This window comes from Thermobia domestica, chromosome 15, assembly GCF_964235325.1.
Source record: "Thermobia domestica chromosome 15, izTheDome1.hap1.1, whole genome shotgun sequence".
Taxonomy (NCBI): domain Eukaryota; kingdom Metazoa; phylum Arthropoda; class Insecta; order Zygentoma; family Lepismatidae; genus Thermobia; species Thermobia domestica.
The window spans coordinates 116,368,349-116,393,195 of NC_137468.1; the positions used below are offsets into that span (position 1 = coordinate 116,368,349).

A 24,847-nucleotide genomic window follows, 5' to 3' on the forward strand; every position below is an offset into this window, starting at 1 on the left:
ATGAATGTACTTATCGCACCATACATTTTCTTTTCGTTGTGTATTTGAAGCGAAGGGTTCGAACTTGCTGAATAATGTTCTTTGATGCTGAATACTGTTCTCTAGTTAAAATTCATCTGTAATAAGGCAGATTTCTTTGCTGGTTACAAATAGTAAATATGTTTTTAGTGAAGTTTTGCTAGTCTTAGCTGGATTCGAATCTCTATTGATAAACTAATCAAACGAACTTAACAACCACTTTTAGTAAATTGACCTTGACAGTTTCTGTTTCAGCAATTCTCTAAATATTGTTATGTATTCCTGAATATGTATATTTGTTACTTTTCCTTATATTTCCTGTGAAACCACTGTTTTTCACAGGAAATGAGATAGAACAGTAATTCTATGTATTAGCATTGTGACTTTCTGTATATCATAAATCCTTTTACATTGAGTTCTTTCATCTGCTCATTATGTTCATTCAATGTTTCTTTTCCCCCTTCTTTTTTAAGACTGAGTACAAATGTCGTGTTTGTCAACTTCCGCGAATGAGACAAAGTGGTCGATTACTGTTATAATGGTTTGTCAACTGTTGTTCCCATTGTGTTCACGTATTAATTATGATCGCTAACATGAAATATGTTCTTGGAGACTTGGTTGAGATACCTAACATTTAATGTTAGCTCTTCTATCTCCCATGCATAAAACCACAGCTTTTTTTGGTGTACGTGTGTGTTTGTGTATGAGCGGAAGAGGCCTGAAATCAGTACTTTAAACATTGAAGTAAAAGACTGTTTCAAGAACGTAACAGTATTTAAGAATCAATAGAAAACGCTGAAACATTATATGGGAAGGTTGTCGTTTGAAGTCAACAAAATTGTCCATATCAAGGTGAGTTATTGAATGTTCTTAAAACCTCATAATATTCGTAGTTGTCGTGTCGTACATAGGGGAAGTGGTATTTTATATCAAACAAGTGAACGTTTAGTTTACATAGCATAATATAGTACTTATTAATACATTTTTGTGTTGCAGAACATTTCATTAATTACGTTTACTAATATTCTTAGGAGTTCTATCACACCACTAATTACAATACATAATGCTTATTTGTGCATTTTGCTTACTATTTCACTGGTTTCTTTTAAATTCAACATATAACAGCATGGCCACCCGCGACATGGAGGAACTGAACTTCTGAAATGTTCAGTTCTTGGAAATTCATGTTATAACTAATTTATCCTCACATACTCCTATGTATATGATATACTATAGTAGCTGTATTTAATAAGGATATGTGCGTAAATACTGTTGTTTTATATGATCTATTATATATATGCATGCATCATAGTGTCGGTTTTTTTCTCTTTTGAAATCGGTCTTTTCCCCTTTGGAAAAAAAAAATCCTGTAATCGTCTCTGCACAACAGTAGTTGTTATACATTTGTCTCACTATTATCGTAATGGGAGTTTTATGTATAAAGCACAACTGTGAACACTAATATAAAAACTTTAGAATCAATTGTGGATGTAAATAACAAAAATACATGTATATACAACATAAATTTTCAAGTGAAGATCTCTCAGATGAAGAGCGTTCAGCTCTGATATGAGAAGCAGCTGATTCGATCCCTCATATGAGTTTCCATTGAACAACATCGTGTCCATGAGCTTCTCAAGGCGGTCAAATTTTCTTATTCCAGCAATTCTGCCAGAATCAGGCACTTTCATTAACCACTCGTCTCCTTTGCTGTAAAACAGTAGTTCCAAATCTTTTTCATCTGGTGCCCTCCTTCGTAAACCCTTCATAGTTCGACACCCCTTCTTCGCACTTGTTGTTCATACGTGTTTTTCGTCTGATCCGTTTAGTGATTTAGAAGCAACATCAAATTCTCAAATTTTCAGTAATAATAATAATAATAATAATAATAATAATAATAATAATAATAATAATAATAATAATAATAATAATAATAATAATAGTAACAACTTTATTTTAAGTGCTGTGAACAACTTATAGGCAAAAATAAAGCACTATGTTAAAACCATTATATAATCATTTTAAACAGACCAGAAAATTTATAATATAGAATGACTATTAAAGCAGGTTAAGTCCTTTGTCAGAAGGTTAATATATTGGAATTACAAGATTCAAACTGATATATAAAACAAAATTTTAAAAAAACAGTCAATTTCATAATATGCAATTAACAGAACTATGCAAATTAAAGTCTCACTTAACTACCGTTTTAAAAAAGGGTCAAACTTGCTTAAAATTGCACACCCATCTAAAAATTTTGGTCGCTTATTGCCATATAATAATAATAATAATAATAATAATAATAATATGTACATGATAAGTTTTTGAAGTCCGTATTGTACACTGACATAGCATTTTATTTGTTTTTATTTTATAATTTTGTAAAGAATTTTAATTAACATACTTATTCTGGTATCAGAAGCATAGTAATATTGAAAAGGAACAGGAAAACAACTAACCTCTGTAAAGTTTGCTAAAGCTAAATTGTAAATGGTCATTATTGATGGTGCATTATTCATAATTAATCAGTGTACTTCTGTTAGTAGCTTTTGGTCTCTTTTCTCGCTCTACATCTCCTTCTATGAATCGCGCCTCCAGTTTGGGAATCACTGTTTTGAAGGATTTAACTCTGTGACGTTAAATCAATACTCCATTTCATTTTCGTTTTATACTAAATTTCTAGAACAGTTTTACTTGCTAAAAAGTGTAAATTTTCACATACGAATAACGCAAAAGTCATATATATACAGTATTTATATATAAAATATGGTGTTGTCCCACTTGCGACAGTCTTAAGTGCGACAGGAACTGTTAACTGTCCTATGAGAGACCGATTCGATCTATTAATTGGCCTATGAATCACAGAATCGTTCATACAAAGATAATGGAAGAACATAAGGTTCCTCTTCTTTAACTTGCGTCATGCTAGTGTAAATTAGAACCAAACAAAATGTACTATGAATATAGAGTTCTCATTTCTTCCTGCCGTTTCAATATTACAAGGAAAATAAACCCTGAACAGTCTTCTTGCGTAATCATAAACGTCATGTGTAACTTTACCCTTGCATTCATAAGTATAAAGCGTTATTTAATAAGTATTGCATGCAAGTATTAATAACAAACTATTAAAGAATATGATGTATATTTTTCCTTAACTACCTCTAACACTTTATCCAGGTTTGGGACTGACAATGGTTCTAAAACGTTTTTTTTCATGTCATTCATAGAGTCTTAGGAAGTCTACAAAGTAGATGTTTTTATCGAAACTGTTACACGTTTAAGTTTTCCAAAATAAAATATATTGTTGTGCTTAGTGGGTAATTAGATTTGAATCAAATTAAGTACAGAAAGCAGAGCTTTTGAAGAAAGGGGATATCACAACTGGATTTTCAATAATTACATAGGAATATACTTTTCATGGAAATATCCGTGTAGTCCCGTTAAGTTATTTGACATATTTTATGTCAAATCTAACTCAAAATTAAGATAAGTTTTATTTGCACTGGTAGTAGAGGAAAAATATGTTTGACGAACGGCATTTTTCATAGCAAGGTTGTTCGGACGTTAATAACGCCAGAGGCAAACATATTTTACGAGAAGGAATCGTATCATCTTCCATCATCTCAATGTAAATGAATCGGTCGCTCATAGGACAAATAACAGTTCCTGTCACTAATAGGAGTGTCGCTTCTAGGACTAATTCAAAAACTATATATATCCGTTCAAAATAGAACGTGCTTCTAGAGATAATTATCGTCTAATAGACATTTTGCTAATATTATAGAAGTATTCGTTTAGAAACATTAGTGTGAGAACTAAGAAGTCCTTTTTCTTTTCTTTTTCTAAACAAAGAATTAAACTAATACCATCAACACGAGAACTGAAAAATATAAATGTACAAATATTAACGTTCTTCGATCACATAAACATTTCATCAATTATTTTATTTTATGACTCTCTAATGAACAAATGTGCAGGAAAACTTCCACAAAATAACGTTCGAAAAGGTAAAAGTATAACTCTTCCAGTTAATTCGCACAGCGTAATAGAACTTAATATCGTTAGCTGAAGTGAGAGTTCCTTACCTTCTTAGCATGATGCTACAGCGACGACGCTTTTTGTTGCTTCGACGCCGTCAGTATTCTCTGTTTCTCTCAAGTTACTACCATGGACTTCTCTTCTCTTCTCTTGCCCCTTCCCTTTTTGCTCCGGCTCCTTCCAGCACCCAACGATGGTGGTTCTGGAGTCTTGAGAATGTCTCGTCGCAAACCACAAAGTCGGGCGTCGTGGTAGACCACTACCAACCTTCTACCACATTCTCCTGAGGGATGACTACTTTGCCACCCATTCCAGTATCTCCCTCCTTCAGAAAATCTTCCCTTCTCTCACTCTCGCTCTCTCGCTCTGTCTGTCTACCTCTCCCAATGCTCCTTACAAGTCCCGAAACAACCTCAACTAACTAGGCCAGTAGGGTATTATTGAGAGGACCCGAACCTAACCCACGTGTCTAGATGTTGCGAAGAAGTTAACAACACTTACCAAACAAGATTTTCTGGTATAATGGTTCCCAAGACAACAATGGATGGATAGTATTTATCTTTACCTCCTCCCCTTTATAATTTTTTGTTGGCTTCCTATTCTGAGATCATTTTATTCGTATATTTTTTGTGTATGTGGAAGGGGATAATTTCAATTAAAGAAATCATTGCAGACTCATTTGAACAGCATTGTCTTATAACTGTAACTAGCAGCAGGTAATAAGAGAAACCAATGAATATACTGTACCAACACTTACATTTTGAAAAGAGAAAGTAGAGAGAAATTTAAATATTAGAACACACATATAAGTAGTTAAGAATACTTATAAAAGCCACTAGTGCAATGGCGAGGGCGCGCTTCTTTGGTGTACGTTGTTCCGGATTCTATTCAATGTGTTAGCGGATTAAAATTTGAACGGGTTATGTTAGTTCGTATTCATCTTAAATTGTAGGTTTACGTCTCATATAGAATTACTTTCGAAAAGGGAGGGTAAACTCCAATAAAGAAACAAGAAAATACTTATAAAAGTGATTTTGAAAAGTCTCAGTCTGACTCCTACTCAAAGCAATTGGCTCGAACTGGGATAGAACCAGGGGCTTTGTGTACCAGAGTGATAGTTCTACCATTTTTTCAAGTTAAGATATCAATTCAACATTTTTCAGTAACTTGATTTACCTAATATTTTTGATTGCACTCTTTTACTATGTAATTCAACATGACAGGGACAGGAACACTGAAATATCGAGGACAGTTAAACTGTCCAACCGGAATCGAACCTGAGTCAACATTCACCATGCTACTGAGCCATCGTGTCCCCAGTTAGTTGATGTAGTTCTTTTGTTTAAATTATCACGGCAACGGTGACTATCCACATCCCATTCATACACATTCGTTACTCTATACAATAACTTTTTAGAAAAAGTGAATTTTTAAATCCTGTTTTTTTGTAATAGATAGCTAGAGCGATTGTGTGGATCGAGTTCGTTAATGGGGTTGATCCGTTAACCCTCATACATTTAGACATTCTTAATCCTTATTATAAACGTTACCATTTATAATTTAAATATTCTTAATCCTTACTATAAACGTTATCCTTCATACATTTAGTTATTCTTAATCCTTATAATAAACGTTAACTTTCATACATTTAGATATTCTTAATTCTTATTATAGCTAAATGTTAACCTTCATACATTTAGATATTCATAATTCTTATAATGAACATTACCCTTCACACATTTAGATATTCTTAATCCTTATTATAAACGTTAACCTTCATACATTTAGATAGTCTTAATCCTTATTATAAACGTTACTATTCATAATTTAGATATTCTTAATCCTTACTATAAACGTTATCCTTCATACATTTAAATATTCTTAATCCTTATTATAAACGTTATCCCTCATACATTTAGATATTCTTAATCCTTATTACTAACATTACTCTTCATACATTAAGATATTGTTAATACTTACTATAAACGCTAACCTTCATACTTTTAGATATTCTTAATCCTTACTATAAACACAAACTCACTTTATTAATATAAGTTTTGCATGATTTTCTTTATTTCTTAAGCAGAGCTTATTCAAAATAATTATCTTTAAAATTAATGATGGAATTGTTAATCTTAAAAAAATAACAAAACCTTAAAATCTTTTAAAAATTTCTTCATTATATGAATTTGATTAGTTCGTCGTAATGTGGAAATCAAACAATATGAATTTTAAAACATACACTTATAGTTCTTCAAACTAGAAAATAAGCTTTATTATTATTATTATTATTATTATTATTATTATTATTATTATTATTATTATTATTATTATTATTATTATATAAACAGTTTCGTGTAAAACTGCTATTTGCGGGGTGATTTTGATCTGTAAAGTTACGTTCGTTTTAGGATAAGGATATATAACCAAATTATGCAACATTTCCACATATAGTATACAACGTAAAATCTCACTTTTTAACTTTTGATATTCTTTTTATTTACTATTATTTTGAGAAAATAGAACAAGTGAATAGTTTTCGATATCTGGGTAGTATTCTTAGTAATAACATGAAGTGCGAACGTGAAATAAAAGCAAGGATAGGAATGGCGAAAGAAGCCTTTAGGAGGAAGAAAAATCTGTTTTGTGGGACCTTGAATAAAGAGTTGAGAAAAAGACTCATAAAATGCTTCGTGTGGAGTGTTGTACTGTATGGGGCGGAAACGTGGACATTACGTAAAGGTGATGAAAATCGACTGGAAGCCTTCTAAATGTGGGTGTGGAGAAGAAAGGAAAGAATTAGTTGGGTCGAGTGGAAAAAGAATGAGAGAGTGTTAGAAATGGTGGGTCAGAAAACAACACTTTTAGATATTATTAGGAAGAGGAAGGGAAACTGGTTGGGACATTGCCTAAGAAGAGATTGTATCATGAGGGACATCCTAGAGGGTATGGTGGCGGGAAAGAGAGGGAGGGGGCGAAGAAGACTACAATTGATGGATGATATAAAAACAGAAAGATCATACGCGAAGACGAAGAAATTAGCGGAGGACCGTGGAGCATGGAAGCTTCTCAGCTGCGGCAAGTGACCTGCCAATAAAGGCAGAATACGTATGATGATGATTTTGAGAAAGGGCACTAAAAAGGAACTGGTGTAATAATGTTGAAACAAATATACACAAAATACTAAATGATGACTTTTTCACATTTATATGGATTACCGGGCGAAGCAAATTAAAATCATGGTTACTTCTAATAGAGATGGTTATGTTAAAATTCTGTGTTAAAAAGTTGGGGAAATACGGTGCTATACGTCAAATGATGAATTATTAATATGTCCTTACACTGGACAAAGTGAGAAAACTGTACGTCAAAGAGTGAAAAAGGTGAAAGGAAAAATACGATTTTTTTTTTTGTGCATAAAGGCAACACTAAAGGTGGTGTGTGACATACATTTAATTTTGTTGTTTTAAAAAAGTGCCTGAATCTGTCAAAGTAGTTATACATAATTTGAATCAGTGCTTAAAGATGTAGTTTGTTTGAGCATTGATTTGAAGTTTGTCCTTTTTAAGCACCTACACTATATGAGACATATACCTATACCTGAAGTATATATACCACGTTATTTGAACTAGTACTCAAAGATATAATTAGTTAAGGGATGATTTGGAGTTTGTCTTTTTTTAGCATTAGTGGTGGCCACAAAAACCGGTTTTTTGGTTTTCGGTTTTTACAAACACCGAAACCGGTTTTCGAAAATTTCCAAAAAACCGGTTTCGGTTTTTCACCGAAACCTGTTTCGGTTTTCTTCAAAACCGGTTCGGGTTTTCACCGAAACCGGTTATCGGTTTTCTACAAAACCGGTTCGGTTTTTTTACCTGGTCCGGTTTCGGTTTTCTTCAAAACCGATTCCGGTTTTTTTTCAAAATTTGTTCTATTTCTGACCAGAATGGTGTTTCGTTGTTCTCCGGAAACCGAATCCATTTCCAAAGAAATAGTTTTATGTGTTTTCGAAAAGTTTTCATCGAAACCAGTTTCGGTGAAAACCGAACCGGTTTTGGAGAAAACCGAAACGGTTTCAGTGAAAAACCGAACCGGTTTTGAAGGAAACCGAAACCGGTTTTGGAGAAAACCGAAATGTCGGTTTTCGGGTTTCGGTTTTTATAGAAACCGGTTTTCGGTTTTTATAAAAACCGGTTTTGCCCATCCCTATTCAGCATCTGCGCTATATGAGACATATATCTATAGCTTAACATGGTATCTAAACTACATGAGCTATCACTGCGTCTGCAGCACCAAGTACTAACTAATAAAATTGTCCAGATTTAATGAAGAATGAGAACTATTTTTAGAGACTGAGCAACGTCCAATCCGATGTAAAGAACTAATGGTGATGCTACTGATAAAAATTGTCCATGCTTAGAAAACATTTTAATTGCTCTTTTCATACTAATCTGAGAACACTAAGTTTAATAGAACAAAGATATCCGAGAATGGAGGCACGCGAAAAATGACCCAAAATTGTATATTTGAACTACTGCTCGTGGATATAGTAAAAGTACTTTCGGTTGGCTAAATTTCAAATTATGCTTTTTATAATAATTTGTGGACTCTGCTTTTAAGTAAACTATTTTCAATCATATTTGTCCATGGGGTCACGAAAAATACATTTAAAAAGTTAGGATATTTGAACTGTCGCTGTACCAGTGGTAAAAATGTTGGATACATTTCTAACTGCACTTTCTATACTAATTTGAGGACTATTTTCAACCACGTCCATTTATAAGCTCACGGGAAAAAATAGCATGAACGTTAGTTATTTGTTGCTAATGTATTTTCTATTTATATTCATATAGGTCTATTTAGTATGTTTTAATTAGACCGGTAAGTGCACAGTGAATTTACTTAACATATAACTTGAAATCAACATTAAGCAGATTTGGGGGCCCATTCCGTAACAGTTTGAATCAACGCAAAATATGGATTTGAGTTTGCGATAAGATTTTTTTTTTTTTTTTTTTTTTTGCGGAGATCGTTATCGAATAAGCCACTTGTCCGCGTTTTTCTTTCTAGTTTGGCCAAGATTGGACGAGTTCTGTAGATCGTGTAGACAAATACTGTTCTTGTGAGAAAAAGCAAATGAAGGGCGAAGATTCACAATTAAGATACTACTAAAAATAATAGATTTTTACATATTTGATTTTTATATTTTCGACTAATTTAAATCTCTATTGCGTTAGAGAATATGTTTCTGCATAAGAATGTATTTGGGGTATTATATTTTCGAATATTGTGATCAGTTTTCTGCATAATACAATAAGAACACAATGAAAGACAGCGTCACTTCAAACAGATTAATGAAAAATCTAAAGCAAATATTAAGTACACAAATATACATTTAGGTTTATTTATTTCAATATTTATATTAACGTCGAAGTGTTTTATTTAAAATCCAGTTGAATTAAAATAAATCAGTTTGGTACGTTTAAAATTTCGCAAGTAAAGAACTTATGGTGAGTTTGCGCAAGACCTCTCTCTGCGTTCGTAGCGCTGTGCGAGAAAACCCAGTACGAGAGACGCGAAGAGTCCACCCACGGAGCTGAGACGAAGCGCAATGGCATGGCGTGTATGAGATCGCAGGGAGCACGTAGACAAAATGGAATTCATAATTTTCTATTCTAAATAGTGTATTGACAACCGTTGATTTGGTAAGGCTTCATGTTCCATGACCTCGGCTCATAGAAGAGGTTATCTTGATATAACTAACTCCGGCCGCTTTTATCACAGTTTCCTTAGAGGTACACATTTCATAAAGAGTAGGTAAACCTCTGATGTGAGTTTGAACGAGTGTAGAACAGGAGAATAAATTCCTAGTCAAGATATTACCGAACTTGAATCACGGGTTGTGAATGGGTCTTTAATCGAACTCGGACCGTCCGATTAGTAGCTATACGCGTTACTGACTACGACAACATGACTGTAAATATAATAATACATATATTACAATTTTGGATGTTTGAGATATAGAAAGATGGTATATGTAGTTGTGTTTGGAAATACGAATAGAACATTATCACTTTTTGGAACTGATAGTCATGCTGCATAGTCATGTTTTAAATTATTTTCCTATGTTTGTTTGTGGATTTCACATGTGAAGTCCTGAGCTTTCTTATAAAGTGTTGAATGAAGTTTAACTAAAATTGAGAATATATAATATATACTAAGTATACTAAGAATATAAACTAAGTACCGTAATCCACTTTTATGAGTATACGTATTCGGCAATATCTTGAAGTAATGTTACAATCAGATATTTTTTTTAATGTCAAAATTCAAATATAAAGAAATTGCATTTTCTGGTTAATATATAACCACAAATCAATCTACATAGTTTTATAGCATAAACGAGCAAGATAAGCATATACCGCTACTCTTAAGGGAACTTCGAATATTCTACTTACATATACAATGAAACTATGCCATTCTAAACTCGCAAGTGTTTTGGGTAAAGCATTTGAATGTAGAAAATTTAATATTGCGCTTTGCTATTGGCTTTCGTGGTTGGCTTTTAAAACCTGTCTTAATAATAAACATACCAAAATGAAATTAGTAACTATTGTTTATAAACATAGAAAACTGTTAGTGGGGTATGATAACTATTCAACAGAGGAAAATCAGAATACCAACTGTAAAATAATAATCTTTGGCTCTAAAGAAAAAGTATTTTTGAAAATGTATATTTGTGATGTTTGGAAGAAAAAGAACATGTTCGAAAGCTCAGTTTTCAGATGAAGATTTTTAATATTAAATATATTTATCCATTCGTTAGTGCATTGTGCTAACAATAGAATGTTCTTTATTATTTGAAATATAAATATTGAAGAGCGGCATTCTATTATCAGCACACGTCTTAACAAATATAAGCAGAAACCTTTAAATGCAGGTATATCAAACTCAGCAGCTCAAAAGGACTGAATAGTCATCTATGGACAGTAGTGCGAGTGGACAGTGAAAAAAAAAATCATACTTCATACTGTATTTAAAAAGTGAGTATTAAATACATAAAATCCTACCTTGTACTGTAGTTTCTTTTAAATTAAGCATGAGGAAATCGGGATGGTAGGCGTGCACCTATTGTTCCTTTCCTAAACCTGACGTCTCTTTCCTGCGATCTCTCTTAACGTAGATCTTGGTGCAGAGTTCTTTTTCATAAATGAGAAAAGTTGTTCACACTGTAAACAATTGTGGTGAACCGAGGGCCACAGAAAAATAAGTCAAGGGCCGCATGCGTCCGATCGGCCCTTGACTTGCCTCGTGAATTAGCGGTTATCGTAGCTAATATTCATTTTTTTTGAGAATATCAACATTCTTCACTAATTCAGTATTCATATGCAGGGTATTAACAGTGATAAAGTTTTAAATTTGAACTATGTATCGTTAAAAAATAACCTTCTCTATCCTTTCGTTTCATTAAACAGTTTATTCTCAAGTTTAGTTATATACGAGAAACTGGCCTTCAGCTAGCTGGAGGCTCCGCCCCCAGACTCTCCGTGTTTGCTCAGCCTACGGCTTCGCACCTCTACATCCCACAATTCTACCGAAATTCAGGTTTCTTTTCTTATTTCAACTATCTAAAAGATAAGATTTTGTATTCCAAGAAAACACCCATTTAAATAACATAGGAATTTCTTCATCCCATATTTAGACCCCTTTAAAAACTATAAATATTCACTTTTGGCAATTTTCCTGTGGTTTAGTATTCGGAAGGCTACAATCATGCCAGATTTAATCATTCTAATTCTGCTGGAAGTGCCTAAACACATACTGGGATGTAGAAGATATTCCACATAAATAACATGGGGAATATTTTGCAGTTCTCCATAAAACCACTCTAAAGTTGGAATCTTTTTATTTTTGATAATTTACTTTGGTAGCACTAACGAAAACGTACAAGCATACCGAATTTCAAGTTTTCATTCCAATTCCAAGTACCTAAAATATGAGGTTATAGGTTCAAAAAAACAAGTCCATTTAAATAACTTGGAGAATTTCTTCATCACCCATTTAGATCCCCTAAAAATTAAAAATACTCACTTTTGGCAATTTTTCTGTGGGTTAGTGCCGAAAAGCTACAATCATATCAAGTTTAATCATTGTAGTCCTATAGGAAGTCCTCAATCATTTTGGAGTGTAAAAGGTATCACATATACATAAATAACATGGAGAAGATTTTTCAGTTCCCCATGAAACGACTTACTGTTGCAAATTCTTACTTTTAGTGATTTACTTATATAATGCTAACGAAAGCGTACAATTATACCGAATTTCAAGTTTTATTCTAATTCCAAGTACCTAAAACATGAGATAAGTCTTCCCCCCCCAAAAAAAGGTCCTTTCAAATAACATGGAGAATTTCTTCATTCCCCCTTTAGACTTCCTAAAAATTAAAAATATTCACTTTTGTCAATTTTCCTGTCGGTTAGTCTCGGAAAGCTACAATCATGCCAAATTTCAACTTTGCACTTCAACAGGAATTACCCATGTATTTTATGTCAGTTCATTTACTTTTATATATAGTTTGGATTGTACATTCAATTTATAACGCTGGTTTTTTTGTCTGTTGAAGTTTAACGTCCCTTTTCAGCACGGAGGCTACATGAGACGTCTATCTACAGTTTAAGTTGAAATCCGAATTACCGTAATGCTTTCAATTTTCTCCCACCGAGAATTGAATCCGGGACCACGTAGAATAAAATCTCGCGAACTATGTAGATCAGTGTAAAGAGAGTAATATCTCAGTATGTGATAGGACTTTTGTTATGCTAAAGTAATGGAGTTTTAGTTTTACCCTGTTGTATGAGTCTCCATATCAGATTCTGATCAATGTTCGATAGAAAGTTTCAACCTTGGCATAACGTGACATGATTTGGCGTAAGTAGAACTTGTTCTTGCTTAGTCACTCTTCAGAAAATGTCATTTTCTGAATTCTTAACACTGATTTTATAAAGTGAATTTGTTTTTTGATACGCAATAATTGGAATTTACTGAAACAAAAGCAGAAATAGTGTACAAAAATCTTTATTGGTGATGATTTGTTGTTAAAATTGAGAAAAGAATGTCCATACTGAAACTAGGGAGAAAGAAAGGAAGGAAAGATCTATATTTAATTTTAAAAATATTTCTTCCATTTAACACATGCATACTATAAGTATCTCATGTGCTTTTGGATGTTGCAATCAACCATTACTGCCACTACTTTTATTCTCCTAATAATGATAAATGATCATCAGTGTAAGTATTTTGCTACCTACCACTAGCAGGCCACTTTCATCAAAATAATGATGAGTTATTATCATTTTAAGTCGTCTCTCATTACTGGCAGATCACTTGCCGTAAAATAATGATGAGTGATTATAATCGTCTAACATCACTAACAGGTCATTTGCCATAAGTTAGGATTTTCCATGCGCTATTATTCTCCGCTAGTCTATTTATTTTGACCTAAGAATTGTTCTCTTTGATATCATCGTCTTTTCTTTCTGCCATTATTCTCAATAAAACAATTTATCCTTAAATAATGTCCTAACAACTTTCTTTTACCCTTTTACGTGTTTCACTATTACTCTTCATTCCACAACTTTAGCTAACACTTCATTATTGACATTTCTTCTACAGCTAATTTTCTCAGTTCTTCTCCAAAACTACATTTCGAGCGCATCTAGTTTCTTTCTTATTGGTGTTGTTCGCGAGACGAGACGAAATCTCGGTCCATACCAATTTTCTTGAGCGTCAGCTTTTGGTCAAGAGAGGGGTTGTAGACTTTGAACATGTTCTTCTCATTTGATCCCAGCGGACTTCGGATTTCATGCTTTTTCCCAAGATCAAATCTGCTCCCAAATGGGAAAATTTTGAAGATGTTGCATTGTTTCAAGCGCATGAGACGGTGGTGCTGAACAGCATTTCAGTGAACGACTTTCCTAGGACGTCTTGGAGCACGTACGACCGGTCTTGCGAATATAGGGACTATGTGGAAAACTAATGTGGTATTAAATCTCTGTGACATCAATAAATATATTGAACGTAGTGTGTATAACCACACAATTCAAGGCGAAAATGATTATTTTGATTGAGAAAATAACGAGATAAAATTTAGAACTTTCTAATAAATTACCGTAATTAATTGTCAGAGTTTACATCTTAAGCGTAGATTCCATTGAGGGCCTAGGGGGCACGGTGGCTCAGTGGAAGAGAGAGAGCTTATCCCAGGTCCTTGATTCGACCCCCGGCCATCATGTCTGTGGATTTTCTCGGGGGTACTTCCGTTTCCTCCCATTTTCTCATTCCACCAATTCTTTCATCAGCATTTATTTGCCCAATCACAGTCTCCCTTAGCCGAAAGGGGATAAACGTGGGACGTTAAGCTGACTGATTTTATGATTTTTTTTCATTGAGGACATATGTTGTTGGGATTCGATATTAAACTCCAGTGTTTAATAATATAGCCCGAGTACTGAAAAATAATATTGAACTCCAAACAAGCGCGACTAAATTTTAAACTGCACTGAGAAAACTCCGTTCTCCAGACAGCGGTATATTGTACAAATATACGGAATCATCTTGCTTACTACAGAAATCAGCATGGAGCATACGTTATCCATATGCTACATACGCACTACCCTTAGGTGTTACATCTTGTCATTGCAGGATGTCTGACAGTTTTCCGTATATCACATGCATATACTTATGTTGCATTCCTCAGCTATATGTTATATACATTCATTTGTATGTGAGATACTGACCGCCTATATTGTTTCATACGGAAAATACGTATAGATGGAACACTTATATGGAAAGTATGATAAAACATGCGTTTTCAGCTATAGATATGTCTGCTGTAAGTTAAGTCCAAACACTACAGGAATTATGCATGTAACCTACCTTTTTAAGCACGATATTTACAATTTTTTCTTAGTTTGTACAAGAAATCTTAAGACCTTTTGTTTACTGTTAATAATAACACGATTTAAAGGAGTTTGGTTAATTTTAAGGAACTTTATGACGGAAACAGTAAAAAGGTAAAGACGAAACAGTAAAACTCGTCTGGACGTAAACAGAATGAACTTAAAAATCTATACATCACGGATATAACATCAAAACGTATCTCAGTTGTTATATATTTATCTCAGTGAAAATTTTGCGTGTCATTATACTGATAATTACTTTAATAGGTTATCTTAGTGATCGGATCAGAAATATCAGTTTTTTTTATTAGATCTGTAATTTAACATTTGTTAAAAGTGCAGTATCAATCAAAGATAAGTGTACAAACTTCTATCAGTCAGGATGTATTTGAGAAATGCAATAAATTTACATTTCAATTCTAAGGGCTTTGTAAATTTAGTTTTTAAAAAAAAAAAAACATTACAACGTTTAAAATATTTGCAAATATGCCTATGCCCAAATATATGTAATACAAGCAGTTACTTGAACAGTGATATTATAATTGAAACATAGTTAAACCCACGGACAAACTCTTTATTTATGTTATGCTTGCAGATTACTGTATATTAATATTAAAAACACGCATAAAACGTTTCTTAGGTTTAAAACTTGCCTCATTTATTGTGGCAATATAATGAATGACGATGACACCTCTTTCTGTCTCCTCAGCTAAGCATTCAATTTGTGTACACGTGACTAGAGTCATAAGTACTATTTGATAAATACCTACATTCATTTACTATGCAGAATAAGAACTTAATTAACATTAGATTCTATCAACGTTGCTCGGATTTGTGCACGATCTGCATATTGCTAGCGCTGCTGCAGACTTAGTGTGATGTGTGAAATCAGGAGTCGTAAATTTTAATTGAAGTAACTCTTCTTCAAAACAATACTTTATTCTACATAGAGACAATTTTTAAACACAGTGCATGAATGCATAAAGTGGTCTAAATACTATAACATTAGTATAAGCTTTAACAGTATTGTTTACTGGCATAGATCGCGTCGCATGGGCTTGATGGTGGACTATAACGTGTTCGTTCATTTTTGATAAACTCATTATAGCGAATAAAACAAAAACTAAAAAGTTTAGTTGTATTCAATATTTGAAGGATTATTTGTATGGGATCACAATCGATGTCGCAAGTACTGCCTTGTGAACCAGTGGTAACTCGATTCACTGTAGAGTAGGGATTACAGTTTGCAAAATATCACGTTCAGCTGTGTTCTACTGAATGTTATATTATCTCTGAAACTCTGCAAATACACTTATGAAATACATTAAAACCATTGTCGCTATATGAAAAGTATAACTATCTTAAAATAATCTTGAATATCCTTTACTCTTTCAAAACATACATATGCTTATTCATACGAAGAATTGTAGCATACTCGGAACTATACATACATCCGTCGTTTCTTTGAATCCCTCTTTATAAACTATGCATCAAAATGTGTTTCTTAACTGATAGAATATGTTGTCGTTAACACACACACACAAAGATGAATGTTCAAGATCCTTTAACTGTGACTAGTGTTAAACCGTAAACATCAGGCTAGTTGATATAATTTATTTTAATTTCAGTGGTTCTGAAAATAGTTTAGCGTCAATTAAAAACCTTTAACGATAGTTTTTCTTAGTATCATATTATTATTATTATTATTATTATTATTATTATTATTATTATTATTATTATTTAACGAGTGGTAAAATTGTAAACAATAGAAGTATATAAAATATGTCTGTTTTAAACTATCTTTTTATATTAATGTCATGCGTTTAATAAATATTTCCTGTAGGGCATATATTATTATTCTTAGTCTGCGCTCCCGAAAACATTTGGTGAACTTTTTCTTTATTTTATTTCCAAATATTTTAAAGAATTTCTGTCATAAACTAACGTAACACAACCAAGAAAAGTGGATAATATTGATAACAGTGTTGAATTAAAAGGCATTAGTTATTCTGCTCGAGCCTTCGGTCCATTGTACGTCGTGTATTAGAGTAGAAGTAAAACTTAATCAAAGAGAGACATATCAAAATAGGTGCGACCTCAAAAGATACTTTAAATATATGTAATTTTCCTTTATATCTATGAACAAATAAGAGTAGTTGTAATAAATAAATTATATATGTACCAAATGTATGCCATTATTGTAGTTAAATATGCGGTTAGGCAAATGAGCGATTTCGGAGAACGTAGCTGTAAGCACCACTTCAGACGAAATTGAGTTATTAGATAGAATGGGTTGTGATCGAACCACAGAAGAGTATGTAGATAGTTTAATTTCGGAAATGTACCTGCATACGGCAGATGAAGCTTGTTTGGTGTCAATGCATTGAATTGGCTGACAATGGTCAACCTTCTTTTCGAGTTTACTCGACAGTTAGAAATTTTAACATACCATTATGTTTACTCGAACCGTTTAAATATATTAATGCTCAAATCTAAATATGGTTACAGCCCTTGTCTTATTGTGAAATAATTGAATTATAACAATAGTTTTCAAGTTACAATTAAATTGTCGCAATAGTTTTAAATCGGTAAATTTCCTGCGCAGATTAACATCCGATAGCGTAGGTAGCAATCTATATTAGGGTTATACATGTAAGCGATATCTATTGGCGTGATTGTTTAATATTGAGATTAGCGTGACTCGCAGATTGGGACTTCGCCGTTTATTATTAGTATGAATATACTTAGCACCACACTAAAGATTTAGCATATAACGTACAGCATAGTATTGTTTGTTTGTTTGTTTATTTGCAATTCAAGCTACATTCAACATCGAAATAGTATGAGACGTAGACCTACAGTTTAACGTGATGTTAACATATGATTTTACACCGGAAACTAAATCCGTCTCATCTACACCAAAGCTGAGAGTCTTTACGACGCACCTAGAAGCTTTTTTTTCTAATCTAGAATTGTTAGTAAATTGTCCTGTACATTTAAATCCTCTAATAAAGGTAGTTTGTTCAATAATGAAACTTTGAGTAATAAATAATGAATTGCTAATTTTTCAAGTGTAGTTTTGTTTAAATTTCATAAATGAATATGTCTTCAGCGATTGTGCAATATGTTGCTTTAAAATGTCTGACAATGATCATTAATTATCACAAAAGAAAAGAAGTACTGTACATAAAATGACTATTTTATTCAATGACATTCATTACTTTACTCTACATTTGATTTTCCCCGAATAAATTTGTTATCGACGTCACAATGAACAAATGCAATTCAACTATCACAGTTGAGATAAAATCAGTGTGGAGGACCCGTATTTTTCGTTTGTTCTATTATTCAACGTATTTGAGCGTGTAACATCGCAATATCTGCTTTATAATTGCTATTTTTATTGTATCACGCCAGTAACCATACTTAAATGTGCACGGATCTAGAATATTTACTTCGTCACATAAGAACCAGGGGAACGTAACTCCATTTTTGTAGGTTTACAGACGAGTGGACAAAAATATTATTTTCTTGGAAAGATGTGTTTTTAATAAGATGGTAAGTGAGCTACATTACAACAGATGATCGACAAGGAGAACGGATGACGTTACGTTCCATTTACTCCAACTGGAGCTTTCAAAATTATGTCCAAACATGAAGAAAGCAAGAACCGCATTTTTGGAGTTACGTTCCTCTGGTTCTCATACGACGATTTGTTCCAGGAGATAATTTCGTTATTGTTTCTATAGTTTTAAAAATATTTTAGAAAAGTTTTGTAATGAATTTTGTGACATACAGAAGCTAAAAGCACCTGATACTTGCTCTCACTTTGGTTGTAAGCTACATGATGGGACTCTCAGGAGTTGAAGGAGGAAGGATTCCCCGAAGAGGCAGCGTCACGCAATGCACTCGTTTCAAATGCGACCACGCTATCTACTCGTACCACCCATGAAGGAAAAAGCCATATATTTATACACAATTTGTAGATCTTGCACTGTGTGATCCCATGAATACTCTCGCATGTATTAAAAGATAATTTACTTTTCGTAGTTCTTTTATCTATTTTTTTCTAAGACTTTCCCTAAAAATACTACGCAATCTTATTTTCTTTCATATTTCAGTTTTTGTGAAGTTTCCTGTTACAAATTTATTGTTTGTAAGAAGTGAATATTCGTTTCTGTCTTGAATGGTAATTATACATTTAGAAATTATAGCATGAAGAATAGTACGGATGTTTTATATTTACAATAGTTTCTTTTTCAAGAAACTTTTATGTAGACATATTTTTGAAAGCTATTATTAAAAATTAATCATACATATATTTAAATAAATACGAATCACATGTGCTGAATTTTAGGGCAATTAATTTTGAATAGTGGAGTCACGAGTTCGACCATTGATTTAACCATATGCATAGACTTTACGTACAATCTTGTTTTATAAATTCTACTACCTGAACCTGTCTATATATTATATAAAGATCCTCACTTTAAGCCAAAATACTTAATTGGTTTGTGTGCGGTTGTAAAAGTAGGCCATTTTAAGGAGTTAAAAAATAGGCCACTCGGTATTTTTTAACACGGCTATGCGTATGAAAGTTATTATCAGTTTCTTTGTACTTTGCCATTTTAGCAAATATTTCGTTTGTTTCTTTTCCTCGTCTTCATTAGAATATAGGATAGAAGTATGAGATTAGAATTAACTTAACAAGCAGTACCTTAATTCGAATGTCCAGTCTAAGCGAACATAAATTGAATCGAACATCCCATTAGCACCACTAACTACCATAATACGCGTATTGGGTTTTGGTAGATTTCGGTGAGCAGTTTTCCTTTTTATACAAATGTATCCCGTTATGTGATGTTCCATTGCACGATAATTCCATTTAATACTGGAACTCTCTCATTGTTTGAATGTAATTATTTGTCTAGATTTGTTTTAATTCTAACAGCTGAATGCTTATATATATATAAGGCCGGATTCAAAATTTCTTGAAGGGGTGAACCAATAACTACCACTACATTTGATTTAAATTTTTAAGTTTTTAAATGCCTTTAGGCATCTGTGGTGTGAATGAGGAATATTACTTTGTTCAGTGAATCCTTTTCCTTCAACCTTCACTTCAGAAAATCAACTTAACCCGTAAGTACTCGCACCCTTTTTGTAACACTAGTACTCGCGCGGGGGTCCAGTAGACCCCAAATTGATATTTGTTTTATTACTAATCTTTTTAATAATTAAGACAATGTAGCGTAACTCTAGACATGTGTTTAAAAGTATTTGCTGCAATCAGATTTTTTGAACTCGTTTTGAGACATTTTTTAATGTTTTTTCATCAGGACTCTGGCTAGCAACACAAAAGTTACCTGGTTGGGGGTCTTTGAACACCCCGCGCGAAGACTTAAGGGTTAAACTATTGGTTTTGCAAAACTAAGCTTTCTTTTAAGCTTCAAGCGGACATACGACAGCAGAAAATTTCGGAAAATGTTGCTTTTTCATTGCTAGGTTCTCATTTTAGATAGTGTATATTTACAGTGAAGGGGGTGCATGTGTTCCGGTGCACCCACATAAATCCGGCCCTACATAGATAGATAGATAGATAGATAGATATAGATATGGATTCTGCGGTACAATATACATTTACTTATTTACCTTAAAAAGAAACTAAGATATACTTTCAACTTCACAAGCTCAAGAAACACATAATGCTTTGCGTTTTCATTCCGATAGGCATTTATTTCTTTCAAATAGGAAAACTAGAATACTCCTGTGTAGTCAAGTTAGCGCCCAAACCAAGTCTCGTGATACCAGGTTCGATATTCGCAAAGACCAGATTGTTTTTTGTGTTGACCTAGCATTGTAAGGCAATTGAGAAACTACTTGTACAATGTTAAGTGAAAATAATCTAGACTAATAGAAGAGAGAACTACTAGTGGAATTAAATTTATTTGAATAATTTTTAATTCGAATTATTGTTATTGTATTACCCCTTATTCGAATACATTTGAACTTTATTGGAATATTCGAAAAATATGTTCTTCTAATTTCCGAATATGTAATGATTCGATTTTTGATAAGAGCTTGAGAAATTCAGAAACAATGGCGATGGGAAAACCTATATGCTGACTATACATCATCCAACTAAAAGGTGTCTGTCTTGCTGCTTTCGCAGATTATAATGCTAAATGTTAAAATAAATAAATAGAACATACGTATCTTTATGTATCTTTTATAAAGCTTCATTTGTAAACTTCTGAGTGTAAATAATAAATTGTTGGCTGATATTACTCACAATGTGAAAATATTCCCTATTTTCACTTGCTAAATTCAAATTATTGTCCTATTTAAAGCTAAGAATGTTTCTGAAAAGGTAACGGCTTCAGTCAAGTATGACAGGAGATTCATTTTGTAGTTTTGGTTTTTAACCAAAAAAAGAAATCATATACTTGTCAGAAAACCGAAATACAAATTGTGTTATTGTCTTTGAGAAATAGAGGTCAAAAGAAGGTGACCACAGTTGAACCGTTAAGTAACACCCCAACAAAATAACGAAGATGAATGAAAAGTTAAAAAAAAAAAGTTTAGAAAAATTATATGGAAAGCTACAAATATTTGCAATGTCAACAACTGTTGTTGGAAACATATACATGTTCAACAAGTTCCAGAATACACGCAGCTGTTCAACTTGGTATTGGAGCACCTGCTGGAGTTTCTTTCTTTCTTTCTTTCTTTCTTTGATCCGTTGAAATAGCTATTACAATTGTGGCCAGTTCCCGCAATCTTATGGAAGAATTTGCAATAATTTTTAAGCAAACACCTAAACTAGTGTTATGTGTGTGCATATGGACTACTAAAATGTATGCACTATTAACTTAATTTTGTTTTGCTTGAAATGGTGTTTGAATGATTACTTTTATGAAAGATAATAAAAATATTATTATATAACATTTGATTACTTTTAGGTTTGTGAAACAATTCTTGAAAAAATAGTTTTATATATACTTACAAAAGTTACTGTTAAAATTACCTCAACTTGCGGTGCTGAGGTTTAAATTTGAATATAAATATATATTATTTTTTCTTCCTAAGTAACCTCATGCTAAGTAAAAAGCTGCGGTAGTGTATCCGATCCTCTGCGGGGGAAGGATTTTATTTCATTGTACTTTCGTTCTAATGCGGGTCTCATCTTGCCTTTGTAGAATTGGAACTTAAAGCAATCTGGATACGGCCGGCGCGTGATTCTAACTACATCATTCCTACTAAGTGTCGTAATGTAAAAATGCCTTTTACTACACACGGCCCATGGGGCTATTAGCCCTGTCCCGTATGGGGGCCACCCTTTACTTTTTACATGTCAAGTGAAAAGTATTATATGATCAATAAGGGAAGGAGTTTACTAGTACGAGTGATATGCGGAAAGTTTTTAGACAGTAAAATTAAAATAGCGTTGCCGTACTGAAAGGTACCATGTTTAAATGAGTATGCCCTCTAGTGGTGAAAGGATAACTGCAAGGCTGCAAGTTTGTTTGTTTGAAAATTAGACGACTGGAAGTGTAGGTTAGTTTGAGTCTGTCAGATGGCAACTATGGAGCTCGTGCGAATGATTTTTGTGCAATGATCTTTTACGATTTTAGATACAGTTTAATGCAAGAACATTGACATAATCGTATAGAAAAGTATTTCGGGAACTCTACCCCTTCAGGCGCAACTCTTTTTAATTGCTATGTGGAATTTAAACGCTACCAACAAAGCCTGACAGATTATCCTTACTCTGGGCGCCCTAGCACCGCAGTTATGGATGAAAATGTCGCATCAGTAAGAAATCTTGTGGAAGAGGATCGTTGGATACGGGGAAGATCAGTCAATCTTGAAAATTTGGTCAACTCGTCAACTACAGACCAGTTCACAGTAAAAGATTATCTCGGCCTTTCCAAGTGTCCCTGACGTTGCGTCCTGCTTGTCCTATTCCTGAACAAAAATATGACTGCGTGAAGTGGCTCCGCTATATACTTAAAAGATTTTCTCAGAGTGAAAAAGCATAGACGTTTACAATATCGTTACAGGTGACGAAACATAGATTTACCACTATGATCTCGAAGCAAAGCTGCAGTCGACAGTATGGTACAGTATTTCCAAAATGAAACTCCACCTTCGAAAGTTTAACGAGCACAGAGTTATGATGGCATTTTTTTTCCCTCTAAGACAGGCCATGTTACAACTAACCAGCAGAGTGTTACGTTGCTTATTGCCTTTCGAGTGTCTTTGGACCTTGGATATCTGCCCACCGAAAGCCTCCATTGTCTCACTTTCTTCTTCAACACGACAATGCAAAGCCATGCACAGCAGCAAACACTTTGGTGTTTCTACAGGAAAGTGGAGTCCCTATTCTACTGCATCCGGCTTCCTCCGTGGCTAAGCGGTTAGCGTACGCGCCTTTGGTGCGGGAGACCCGGGTTCGATTCCCGGCGGGAGCTCATGTGGTTCGGATTGCACGTTAATCAGTAGGTCCACGTCTCATATAGCCTCGCTGCTGAAAGGGACGCTAAACTTAAATTCAACTCAACTGCATCCGGCTTATTCTCCAAATTTACCTCCACATGTTTCTCACTTCTTCCTAAAACTCAAGAAATAGCTTCGAGGATGCCGCTTTCAAGCAAGTGAAGAAGTTATCGCAGCGATAATAATGAAATTTGTAATATTCTAAAATAAATAAATAAATAAATAAAAATATTTTATTCGTGATTTTTAACAATGCAAAAGTGTATTGATGTTTGTGAAGACTATTTTGAGAAATTGAAAAAAAGATTTCCAGGTAAATGAATTGATTTTTCAAAGAGTATCTAAAAACTTGCGACATGCCTCTCGTAGGTTCCAGATTTTTTCTAATGAAAAAGCAGAATAGTTGTAATAAGTGTTCAGTTCAACAGGGCATATCATCACTAGTATCAGCTTATCAGTTCGTATTGAATCTTAAAGAATCGACGTCCTCAAAACTTAAATGTGTTTTATATTTACAATGTTGATTTGCCCATTTGTACAAGATGGAGTAAAAGTTCATCATGTTTAACACAATAAATAATATTTTTTCCTTAATTTCTGTAAAAAAAAAGAAAAGAAAAAAAGTAAAAAAGAAAGAAAAAGAAAAAAGACTACAAATGTAATTAGATATAACCTGAAAAGACACTCAAAGATTCCAGAAGCTAGTTGCTGACATATATGGGACAATTTTGGTAATGAATTGTTAATGTCTGGCTGTAAATATAGCATCAAAGGAAGCTATAAGTTGTAAGTTGAAAAATATAAGCAACGTGTGCTATAACATCAGAGCGTATAATATGGGGCTATCTGTTTCGAGAATTTCCGCCGTACTAAAGCTGTCAGGAACCACCTGTGACTCAAGTTTCTTAAATTCTTGCACGTCAAGTGTGTGTGTTTTTTTATGACTTATTTGCGTCTTCAAAGCAGGCAAGTGCCCTGTTTCACAAACAATGTGTAACTAAAAGTGGCCAGATGTTTTATTATTACGAGATGTAATTCATTACAAGATCAATGCTTATTTTCAACTGGAACTATTAGGCTACACCGCGGTAAAGAGTTAATGTTTTTTTTCCAAGAAAGGCTGAGGTAATTAGCTGATTTTAAATCAAGGTTCTGAATATCTCTACAGACTTTTATATAGAATGCTTTATGAAGAAAAATATATACAAAAATATAGAAAAGGCAGAATCAATTTGGAAGAACCAAATCCATTGATAGAACTTGATGGATTATCAGTCCTAAAGCATTGATAGAACTTCTTGGCCTCCTCACAGAATATATATGACAAGGTCAAT

General features: G+C 33.3%; 1 protein-coding gene and 1 long non-coding RNA gene across 14 annotated transcripts in view; one reads left to right on the forward strand and one right to left on the reverse strand.

Moving 5' to 3' along the window:
- Positions 1-4,487, reverse strand: part of LOC145671214 (uncharacterized) — a 119,632-nt gene extending 115,145 nt beyond the window's left edge. The window contains exon 1 of the long non-coding RNA XR_014128488.1: positions 4,104-4,487. This is a non-coding gene — a long non-coding RNA (uncharacterized LOC145671214). The remainder of the gene's footprint in view (positions 1-4,103) is intronic.
- The window catches only part of dati (zinc finger protein datilografo), a 1,074,481-nt gene that overhangs the window by 172,474 nt on the left and 877,160 nt on the right, over positions 1-24,847 (forward strand). The window lies entirely within an intron of this gene.